The sequence below is a fragment of the Sorex araneus genome, chromosome 5, assembly GCF_027595985.1.
Source record: "Sorex araneus isolate mSorAra2 chromosome 5, mSorAra2.pri, whole genome shotgun sequence".
Lineage (NCBI taxonomy): Eukaryota > Metazoa > Chordata > Mammalia > Eulipotyphla > Soricidae > Sorex > Sorex araneus.
Window position 1 is genome coordinate 35418143 of NC_073306.1, and position 12189 is coordinate 35430331.

A 12189-nucleotide genomic window follows, 5' to 3' on the forward strand; every position below is an offset into this window, starting at 1 on the left:
ACCAGGTGGAGTGCCCGACTGGGGAGGTCCCAGGGGCACTTGAAAGGGTGCGTCCGTCAGTCAGGCTTGCTGGACCCAGAACACTGGGGAAACAGCTCGGGGACGGGGTTGGAGCGGACAGGAAGGGCAGTGTCGGGCAGGTATTGTCTCCGTGAGAACCATCCACCCCCAGGTCCCCCCGACGAGGCCAGGCTGGCCGCTCTCCTGATGGCAGGGCTGAGGTCTGGGGGTCCCGGGGGAACCGCAGCCCCTGGCATCAGCTCCTCCGGCATGTCGGCAGCTGTGCCAGCTGTGTCCCCGAAGCTCAGGGGTGCTCATCTGGCTGGAGCAGGAGGACGCGGGGGATTTGGAGGTGTGTGACCTGCCTGTGTCCCGCCCCCCCCCCGGTTGGTGGGTGGTGGGAACAGCCCCCCTCCCCTGCAGGCTCTGGATCCCTCATTCTTGCTCTTGCTGTCTCCCTGCCGGGGCGGGCAGGGCTGGGCCTCGGACCCAGGACCACACTGTCCCAGGAGAACGTCCCTGCGCTCTGCCCTGGGCTGCTGGTCTCCGGCGGGGCTCGGGCTCTGATGCACGGAAGCAGAGAGCGGGCCAGGACCTGGGCTTGTGAGGGATGCGGTGGGCCGGCTGGAGGCAGAGCCGGGGACAGAAAGCCTTTGTCTGGGCGCTGTGGCCCAGCCCAGGGGCCAGCCGGGTGCAAACTCATTAGAAGGCTGCTGAGACTGCCAAGGAGACGAGCAATTAGCGGCTGGGCTCCAGCCCGGAAGTGGAAGCCGGGGGAGAGGTGGGCGGAGGAGCCCGGGGAGTAGGGAGCACCGCACCCTCCTGAGGGCCCTGCTTCCCAGGGGGCGGGGGTAGAGCAGGCAGGTGGCCTGCAGGAGGGCGGGGGAACGTCAGGCTCACACATCAGACCTACTGTGTGCCGGGCTGGCTCCCTCCTCCGGGTGGGCCCTTCACATGGGTAGGAACCTGGACTCACCGCCCACTGTCCACTCACTCAGGATACAGAGCCGGACGCCTTGCCTCTGCCGTGCTGGCTGTGGGGATACAGGCAGACCTCCCGCCCTAGAAGGGGGGTTCGTACGGGCGAGAGATGAGGGTGCTGGCGGGGGCAGCGGGGCCGGCATCCTTGGGACAAAGCAGGCAGGGGAGCCCTGCCGGGGGTCAGTGCCAGTCAAGGAGGGCTCGAGGCTCAGATGGCAGAGGGGACTCGTCCTGGGTCACAGAGCCAGTGAGCGGAGGTGATGAGGGTTTTGTCCAGGCCTGACCCAGCCTTGTTTCTTATAAGCCCCCCCACCCCGGGCCCCAGGATGGCCTGACACTGTCGGGGAATGTGGTCTCTGGTCTTCCTCACCGTGAGGCCGCATGCAGTGGGGGTCACCTCAACCCCTCTTTGTAGCAGGAGGCTGAGGCCCAGAGAACAGTCATAACATACCAACCCCAGGGCTTAGCCAGGGAAAGGCGATGAGCACTTGAACCTGAGTCCATATTCCTATTGTTACACCTCCCCCATGTGGCCAGCGAAGTCCCCAGCTGACCCCAGCTGAACCACTGGCCTGTTGGAGACGGTCCACGGGCAGACCATGGGCATTGGACAAGATGGTGACCATGCTTTCTTAGGAGCCAGGACACCGAGGCTAGCACTCCTCACAAAGAACAGAAACAGCTAGGGGTGTGGGGCGGGGAGGGGACCCTCGCTCACTGCCGCTGGGAAAGCAACTGCTCTAGCCTCTGGGGAAAACTGAGACACTTCTCAGAAAACTGGGAATTGGGTTTCCATGGACCCAGCAATCCGGCTTCTGGGCATCTCCCCCAAGGGTCAAAAAACTATTCCGGAAAGACGTTTGCATTCCTATGTTCGCGGCAGCACTGTTCACCGCCCCCACGATCTGGAAACAGCCCACGTGTCCAGGAACAGATGAGTGGGTAAAGAAACTATGGTACATATGCGTGGTGGAACGCCACTCAGGAAGTTGAAATCATGCGAGTTGCTGGTATGTGTGTGGATCTGGAGAGGATCAGGCGGGGGGCGGGGGGAGGCAGAGGAGAGGGCAGACCTGGAGTGATCTCTCTCGTAAGTGGGAGATGCAGAACCGCGGGGAGTAGCAAGTGCCCCAAAGCAGCAGAAACTGAGAGCTGGTCTTCAGTAGGAGGACAGGGAGGGAAAGAGGGGAATGGGAGGTGGGTGGGTGGGTGGGAGACACGGGGATAACGTGAAGGGAAGCGGACCCTGGGGTGGGTGTGATGCTGGAACGAGTCATGCATGAAACCCTACAATTCACCGTGTGGAAGCCACAATGCTAAAGTAAATAAATAAATATGGAAATGCTCTGACTTTACAAAGGAAAAGACGGAAAAAAAGAAAAAGAAAAAAATGGGGCTGAGGCAATAGCACAGCGGGTAGCACGTTTGCCTTGCATGTGGCCAACCCAGGTTCGAATCCCAGCATCCCATATGGTCCCCTGAGCAGTGCCAGGGGTAATTCCTGAGTGCAGAGCCAGGAGTGACCCCTGTGTATTGCCAGGTGTGACCCAGAAAGCAAAAAAAAAAAAAAAAAAGGAAAAGACGACACTGGTCCCGAGCAGCCTGAACGCCCAGTTCACCTACTCCAGCAGCATTTCCTGCCGTGGGCACCAGGAGCGCGGGTGAAGGGCTCTGCCCCTTCCATGCCAACCTACGGGGAGGCCCATAGCAGGTAGCTGGGAGCAGGGCCTGGGGAGCCCTACTTCAGAGCAAAGCAGGCGGGAGGGGAAAAGGAATGGGCCAGGGGCAGCAGACATGGCCCAGGCTAGAGAGAACCTTCTGGTACTTTGATCTGAGGCCCCTCCTCCTCCCAGCCCTGACTTGGGTTCGGGGTGAGGTTGGGTGGGCAGGATCCGGGAGGACAGGATGAAACAGGCCCCAAATCCATCTGGGCTGCCCACTCTGTATACCCAGATGTCCCACCCTGCCCCACCGTCAGACTCGGTTTCCCTACAGGTCTACCGAGGGTGGCGAGTAAGTCAGTAGCGCGCTGAGCACTTGCCTCGTGTCGGGCACTGTATCTGGACACAGAGGATATTTCCCTCGACCCACAGATAAGAAATCTGAGGCTGAGCGGGGCGAGGCTGCCCAGGCCACACCCGGGCGGAGCTGCCTCGTCCACCCGACTAGGCCGCCCTGCTGGTGTGAAAAGATGCTGACTTGCAGAAAGTCCTGTGCCCTTTGCCCCTGTGCCCTTTGCCCTTTGCCCCATGCAACCGTCCTTCCCCAGAGTCCAAGGGAGAGCCCAGAGTCCAAGGGGCCAAAAGGATGCTCCCTGCGGCCATTGTTCCACGACGGAGCTCACAGGGGGCAGCCTAGAGCCCGCCGGGAAACCCGAGTCCCAGCTTCTCTGCAGCCCCGAGCCGCTTAGAGGGGACCCAGAGAGTGTCCACAGGCCTCCCTGTAACCCCAGCACCAAGCCCGTGAAAGGCTGTGCTTCCCCATCCAGTGATAAGACCTCGAAATTCAGCAGGGGTGGACCTGAGGACCGCAGGAGTGAAGGCGGCTGCCCACTGTGCAGCTGGCCCCGTTCCGTCCCCAGCAACACGGGGTCCCTGGGGTCGCAGGGGGCAGCCCAGAGGCCCACAGCACTGCAGGGGGTGGCAATGGACAGCTCTGCAGGGCGACCGAGAATTGCCCGGAGGGCCTCTTTGGTCTCCTAAATGCCACTGGGAGACTCCCCCATGCTCCCCTCACCACCACCCCAACACACACACAATTTTTTTTTTTACTTTTTGGGTCACATATGGCGATGCTCAGAGATTACTCCTGGCTCCTCATTCAGAAATTAATTACTACTAGAGGTGATTGGGGGATCGTATGGGATGCCGGGGATCGAGCCTGGGTCGGCCACATGCGGGGCAAACACCCCACCTGCTAAACTATCACTCTGCCCCCCCTAGACACACCAAAGTAATATTTTTCAAGCTGAGCCAGAGAGGCAGCACAGCGGGCAGGGTGATTGCCTTGCATGTAGCTGACCTGGGTTGGATCCCAGACACCGCATGTGGACACAGGCGCGGGGAAGAGTCGCCCTAAGCACAGACAGTAGCCCCGAGGCCCTCACAGTAAGCCCTGAGTATCATCAGGTATGGAGATGAAGCACCCAGAACAGCACAGGGTGAGGGATGGGCTTGTGGAGTGAGCACTTGCGGGGTGCTCGGCCTGTTCCAGCTGCCCAGCAGGTAGGAATGAGCCACTCTGCAGACGCCAAGCAATTTCCCACCACACACCTGGGCCACGGGCGGGATTCGCCCTCAGACACGGGACTCCTGCTCTGCTCTTCCCCACACTGCCACCTGCCGACCGGAAGCTGTCCGACAGCCTCTCCAAGCCCTGGCGGGGCCTCACCGCTCTCTCACTGTTAGGGGGCCACACCCAGCGGTGCTCAGGGCTTATTCCCGCCTCTGTGCTCAGAGGTCACTCCTGGAGGTGCTCAGGGGACCGTCTGGGGTCCCAGGGACTGAACCCGGGTCAGCCGTGTGCAAGGCCAGCAAGCGCCTTCCTGCCGTGCTGTCTCCTCGTCCCGCCAGTCTCTTTCCAACAGGGGTGACTAGGAGCCCAAGTCGGGCAGCAGTTGCCATCGCTGTCACGGACACCTCGGAGACAGTGTCCAGCGGGGGGCGCTCTGCCCTGCCCTGGCAGGACTGACGTCAGCTCTCAGCTCAGCCCCTCGCTCCCCTGTGGCCTGAGTTTCCTCGTCTCTGCTCTGAGTTGGGGGGGGGTCCATCTCAGGGTCTCCCCTGTAGGGTCCCTCTGCCCCGCCTCTGCTCCCCCTCACAGCTGGCCTGGGGGTGTCAGGGAGGAGGACAGGAGCCCCTGGGGAGGGGAAACAGGGGTTAACACCAGACACCGCCATGTGCTCAGGGGTCCCCAACATAGCCTGTGGCTCCTGGCTCAGTGGAGACCACAAAGAGTTGCCTCCTCCTGGGGTCTCGGAGCCTCAAATGAGGGGGCCTGTGTCCCCCAGTCTTACCTCTGTGGGAGGGAGCCAGAGGGCAGGAGGAGAGAGAAGTGCCCAGCTGGGGGCAGGGGTGTGGGTTGGGGAAGAGGAAGGAATGAGGATAAGGGGAGTGGGGTGCGGGAGAGATCAGGGGTGGGGGAAAGGTTTGGGGTAAGGCTTGGATGGGGGAGCGATTTGGAGTGGGGTGGAGAGAGATTTGGGGCAGGATGCAACAGAGACTTGGCGTGGGTTGCATCAAGGGGGTGTCGGGGTGGGGGGAGGACTGGGAGTTGGGAGAGAAGGGGCACAGGGTGAGGGCAAATTTGGGGTGGGGTCAAGAACAGTCGAGATAAGTACCAGGAGGATTACTCCACAGCTTGGAAGCTGGCCTCGCACGCTGGGGGAAAAGGCAGCTCAGACAGAGAAGGGACCCCCAAGTAAAGGGTGCTAGGAGGGCCCGCTCGGGATGGGAGAGGCGGGCTGAAAGTAGACTATAGACCGAACACAGTGGCCACCCAATACCTCTACTGCAAACCACAACACACCCAAAAGGAGAGCAAGAGCAAAAGGGAATGCCCTGCCACAGAGGCGGGGAAGGGTGGGGGTGGTGGGAAGGATGCTGGGACCAGTGGTGGTGGAAAATGGGCACAGGTGGAGGAATGGGCACTCGACCATTGTGTGACTGAAATGCAAGCACGGAAGTTTGTAAGTCTGTAACTGTACCTCACGGTGATTCACTAATAAAAATTTTTATATTTATTTATTTATTTATTTGCTTTATGGTTCACAGCTGGCAATGCACAGGGGTTACTCCTGGTTCTGCACTCAGGAATCACCTCTGGCGGTGCTCAGAGGACCATATGGGATGCTGGGAATAGAACCCGGGTCAGCCGCGTGCAAAGCAAATGCCATACCCGCTGTACTATTGCTCCAGCCCCCCAAAATTTTTTTTTAAATTTGTGGTGGGGTAAGGAAAGGGGTTGTGGGATGGGAAGAGATTTGGGGTGGGTGGGGGAGAGATCCGGAATGGTGCAGGGGAGAAATTTGGGGTGGGGTTAGGGAGAAATTTGGGGCAGGATGAGGAGGAAGAAGAGCGTAGTGGGAGGCCTCTGCAGTTTCTGGAAGTTTCTGTGAGGTTTCCCCGAGGCTCAGGCTGCCAGGTGAAACCCCCTTCAGATGCTGTCACTTGCCGCCTCCAGTGACAGAACTCTGGAGGGTGTCCCACAGGTCCGAGAGCCCCCAGAAGTTCCCAGAGACAGTTGCTGGCATTTAGAGTCTTGCAAAGGCTCTCGGGGATACCCAGAGAGTCCAGCCACCCCTCCCTCGCCTGCGTCCGAGGAGGGACTTGTTCAGGGCCACAATGAAGGGGCAGAGCAGGTGGCCCGTGTCCCCAGCATCCGCTGCCCCACCTGGGCAGAGCCACCGGCCCTGAGCAGAGGCAGGAGGAGGCCGTGGCCCCAGCCACAGCTCCAGGCTGCGGTCTGGGGCTTGGCTACTCACCCGTGAGACGGGGGAGGACCTGCGGGGTGAGGAGGTGTCGGTGCGGGGAAGGAAAGCAGCACCAAAGTGGGGTGAAGGGTGGCCCCGGCATGTGGAGCCAGCCGGAGGGCGTAGAGTGCGGGGTGGTGGGGACACAGGTGGCATCAGGGCCTGAGTCCGGGACGGGACAGAGAGATGCCAGACCCCACTGCACGAGTGGCAAAGAAGACAGGCAGAGAGGAACTGCTGGCCAGCTGCCCCCCACCCCCGCCCCCCCGGGCACTCTGCAGGCAGAGTCCCAGAGCACAGGGCGCCCGCAAACCCCGCTCTGCAGCCAGATGCAGATCAGTGTGTAAACACGCCACTGAACCCCACAGAGACAACCCCCAGACATGCCCCAGCCCATGTCTCAGATGGGCTCACGGTCTGAGCGTGCCTGCCCAGAGCCCCGCCCTTCGCAGGGAGTGGGCTGGCTCCCCTGGGCCCGGAGGGGCCGTGGCCACCCTGGGGCCGTGCCCTCCGCTCCTTCCCGTCCAAACTCACAGCCGAACCTGCACTGCCTGCCCTGTGGCACCGAGCCTCCTCCCGGGGTCGCGTATGGCTTCTGCCTCCCCGTCAGCTGGCCTGGCCCCGCTCCCGAGCCCTTCATGCCTCCGTGTCTGCAGAGAACCCTTCAGACACCTCGTCATGGCTGCCCACATCCTCAGAGTCTGGAGTCCCGCCTCGACTGCCCCCCCCCGCCACCCCCTGGGCCTCCCGCCAGTGCTGTCTCTCTGGCCCAGAACGCCCCCAGCTCCCTGAGCTTTTCAGTGCCACGGTGGCCCAAACACAGCCTGTGGCCAAAGCGGGAACCCAGCCCGGGCACAGCTTTCCTCTGAAGAACAGCGGCCGACAGGTGCCCACCAGAGAAGCCCACCCTTCCCCAGAGGAAACCTCGGTCGCTTTCGGTCAGCGTGGCCCCAGAGCCGAGACCTCTGTCTGTGCTCTTTGTCCCGAGGGCAGAATGAGACCGCCCTGCACGGGACTCGGAGCTCTGGGCACGTGCACCCCAGAGGTGGCCCCTGGGTTGACAAAGACCCTGACCGCTGTCCACCCCTGAGAGGGGAGCCGCCAGCAGGGAGCGAAGCCATTGAAGAACATCCGCCAGTGAAGCCAAGCCCTCACTCTGGGAAGCAGAAGCCCGAGGCCCCGGGCCAGTTGCACGCAGGGCCAGGCCGGAAGCTGGAGCTGCCGTCTCCCAGCCAGAACTCTCCCGGCAGCTGCCGCGGCTCCAGGCTCCGGGTCCGGGGCCCCGCTCCACCTGGGACGCCTCCCGGCGGGAGAGGAGCCCTGCTGCGAGGAAGCACCTTGAGGGTGTGTTCTCACGTTGACCCTTTCCTCTGAGCCCTCCTGGTACCTTCAAATGCCCCCCCACCCTGCCTCCTCCAGGCCCCCCTCTTGTGCCACCCCCCCATCTCCCCTCTCCTTCCTGCGGAGTCTCCTTCTCTGACCTTCCCTGGCTGGGCCTAAGGGCGGTTGCTGGCCTGCCTCTCTGCTAGTCGGCTGTTTTCTCGGGCCCTTCTGGATTGCGATGGCTGTTCACAGCCTCCAGGGTCTGCTCTGGGCCCCCAGCTTTGGGACAGCTTCAGTCCCTCCGCCCCGGCACACGGGCCAGCACACACGTGACCCTCACGTCTGCTGGCTGCTCCTTCACCCCAGCCTTCTCTCGGCCTCACTGTGGCCCAGGAGCCAGCTCGGTGCTCCCCCTTCTCCCAAACAGCCCCCACTGAAGCCCTGGGCACCCTCTGTCCCAGAGTCCCGAGGGCCCAGTGATCTTCCCACTGGCCCATCTTCCAGCCCGGCCCGCTGCAGCTACTCCCTGCCAGGGCTTTCTGACATGCCCAGGGATCTGCCCACGGCCCTGCCAGACCACCTGTTTCCTCTGTCCCCTCCTCCCCCGAGCACTCTCTGGTGGGCCTTCCCCTCCTTCCCATCAGCATTCCCAGGGACGGACTCCTGCCTCCTGCAGAACCCCACAGCCACATCTCCTGAGCCCCGCCTCAGCCCGACTGCCTCCCCCGATGGCCCCGGGCCCGGGACGCCAAGCGGGACTAAGCCCCCCGCATGTTCCCTCCCCAGAGGCCCCATCTCTGCTCCATCCCCGTCCCTGCTGGTGGAGCCTGGGGGGCAGTCTCTGTCCTTGCCCCGCCCCCCCCCCACGGTCAGCCCTGCTAAGGCCCCTTCCAGGTGCCCGCACAGTCCACCAAGGCCTCCTGATGCTGCTCCTATGACTTGGACCTGAATTCAGATCACACTCAGACACACAGAGACACACAGACACACTCACATACACACATAGCACACACATACAAACTCACTCACACACACATATACTCACACACACATACACACTCTCACTGCACACATATATACACACATACATATACACACAAACACACTCATGCACACACACACATACACACAGATGCATATTCACACACAGATACATACATATACACATATGCATGCACATATATACTCACACATACACACTCACACACATGTACATAAACATACACACATACACTCACACACATACACACACTCACTACACATATATATACACACATATACACATACATATACACTCACACACAAACACAGATACACATATATATACACACATATGCAAACACACTCACACATACACTCGCATATATTCACACACATACACATACTCATATATACACTCACACACATATACACACAAACACACATATACATATATACACACTATATTCACACATACACATATATACACATACACACAACACTCACATACATGCACATATACACACATACACACACAAACACTCGTACATTCACACATATACATATACACATACACTCACACACACACACACACACACACACACACACACTTCCTGATTCATTCCTCAAAGCAATACTTGCCCCTGTCCCATTCTCCTGACAGCAGCCTGAGGATGTTTCCAGAACAGATCTGTTTTCAGGGCCGGGAGTTTGGGGCCATACCCTGTGGTGTTGGAGCTGCTCTCGCCCGGGCTCCAGCTCACGAGCCACTTCCAACAGGGCTTTCGAGCCCCTGTGTGCGGGCCGTGTGCATGGCGTGTGCCGGCCCTGCTGTCTCCCACCCCGGACACAGGTCTTTCTGTATCACGCCTGTATGGCTCATGCTCTCAGGACTGTCTGGGCACGTGCCTGGCGTGTGCAGGTCCCGAGTCCAGTCCCCAGCACAGAATAGTCTCCCCAGAACCCCCAGAGCTGCCCCGGAGGGCCCTGAGCACCTACAGGCCTGGCGTCACCACCCCACGGGGCCCCCCACCAAACCATCCGCCCACTCCCCAGGGCTCCTGCGCGTTCTCTCGGGATCCCTAAGGACGCGTCTTCCAGCGGTTCCCTGCGACACCCACCGTTGGCCCTCCCTGCCTCATCCTAGCTTTTGGGCCTTCCCTCAGTTCGCCACGCCTCCCGGACTCTCGAGCGGTGCCCTTCTTGCCGCCAGGAACGCTTTTCCCCCCTTCTCTCCACCCCCCGCCAGCCGTTCCCAAAAGACCAGGCCCAGGGCTGTTCCCACCCCCTCCTGGGGCCCCCGACTTGGCCGCCAGGTGGTTTGCTTCTCCGGGGGCTGCCTGTGGCTGCCTGATTCATGTCTGCCTCGACTCCCCACCGCACATCCCAGAGACCAGAGGCCGTGTCTGTCTTGCTCACTGCAGCCATGACTGTGGGCACGACACGTGTGTCTGAGTCCCACCGCCACAGGCCAGCTCCTGCCCACAAGGTCGGTGCTGACCAGTCTGCATGTCACAGTCACACCTTTCTCCTGCCCTCCCTGTCACACATCCCCTCCCCATCCTCCCCAGGGTCCCTCCTCCCTCTGCTCCTCCCTCTTTCTCTAATGCTGTGCATGCCAGAGAGCTGGCCCAGACTGGCTCAAGCCCCCGTGCCTTGCTGATGCTTCTGTTTCCTGCCCACATGTCCATCTTCCCCTGGATGGACAGTGGGCCCTCACCAGCTTCAGAATAATGCCCCAAGGCCTGACCCATCTCTCCCTATTGCAGCCCCGCTGACACCCTCAGGGTCTCCCCAGCCACCCCCCCCCCGCCACATACACACACACACACACACGTACCTGACACCCTGGAGTGTCAACGTGGCCTGTCTCCCCAGGTTCAAGGCCTGCCTTGACCTCTCCTCGCATACTGCAGGGCCTTGGGCGACAAACCAGCCCTCTGAGAGCTTCAGTTTCCTTCCTGCTGTGGGGGCGGTAACGGTCCCCCTGGTAGAATTCACTGGGGGTTGCAGCAAACGCTCCGTGCTTGGTGCCCATGTGCTCCCTTCTGGAAACCTCTCTCGTGGCCTGATTGGTTCGGGCTGCCCTGCCCCTCCCCGGTTTGGGCAGGGAGAAGGACGGGCCGGGTCTCAGCTCTCGGCAGCCCCCCTCCTGCCTCACCCAGGGCCTGGTCCCGGGGAGCCTCAATAAATGCTTATTAATGAGTAGACAGACCACACACTTGGCACAAATCATCGTATTGTTCCTTCACTTTCGTGTCTATAAATCTTATCTCCCCGAACAGGGCTGGTGCCCCAGGGTATGGGGGGAGGCGTGCTGAATTGTCTTGCTGTCAGAGCCTTCAGCCCGGGGAGGGATCCCTGCGCCCCTGACATCCCTCTGCCCCCCACAGTGCCCAACCCCGAGAAGGGAGATGGGGAGGCCTTGCTGACAGATGCGCTGCTCTGCTCCCCCAAGAAGGGGAAATGAGTCCCCCCCCCCCGAGATATTGCCTTAATTACTCTCGGATCCCTCCCTGCGCACGCACGCGCGCACACACACACACACACACTCACACACACACTCACACACACACATCTGCTTTCTCAGGCAAGCGCCTGCTTGACTTACTCACCCGGAGTTCTTTTGGCTGGTGGTTCTGAGCCCGCTTGGCCAGTTTCTTCAGAAACTGCAGCAGAAAGAGAGGCAAAGTTTTCTTAAAGTCGCAGAAGCCGAAACCGGACCGTGGGATGGATCCGGGTTCAGCGGCAGAAGACCAGCCTTGGGGTGGCATGGGCTGGCCAGCGCCAGCGCCAGGCTAAACGGTGGGCGTGATGATGGCAGAGCAGAAGGAAAAGTACACACAGGACGTGGCGTGTGGAGCCGGGTTCGGCCACTCGGACCTCTGGGAGCCCTTGCGCCATGGGCTCACGTGTGCAAGCTGTGTCCTTGTCTCCCCATGACATACCCAAACACACACTGTTTGTGATCCGAGGGCTCCGAGGACTGAGTTCGGGAGACAGGCTGTCAGCAGCATCACCCAGGGCACATCCCAGCCAGGAGGAACCTCCAGGGCTGCTCGGGAGGGAGGCCTGGACTGGGCCGGAGGAAATCGGCGATTCTCTCCGCTGCTCCTCACTAACTCATCCCTCCGAGAGCTAAGACGAGCCGCTCCCTTAGCCCTGACTCAGAGGAGGGTGCCCAGCTCAGTTCCAAGGACTCAGATTGGGGGGGGTCTTAAAAAAGGGCCCCCAGGGGTGTCCATGCCAATGTGGACATTATTAGGAGGCCAAGTGCTCAGACCCGAGCCCCTCCTGTGGCGACAGGGCACCCCAGAGCCTCTGCTTGCTGTCCATCAGGCATCGGGTCCTGGGGTGAGGTTGGCCGGGAAGACAGCCCTGGGCCCAGGTGGGCAGGGCACAGCCCGCTCCCCCATTCTCCAGCTGGACTCCGCAAT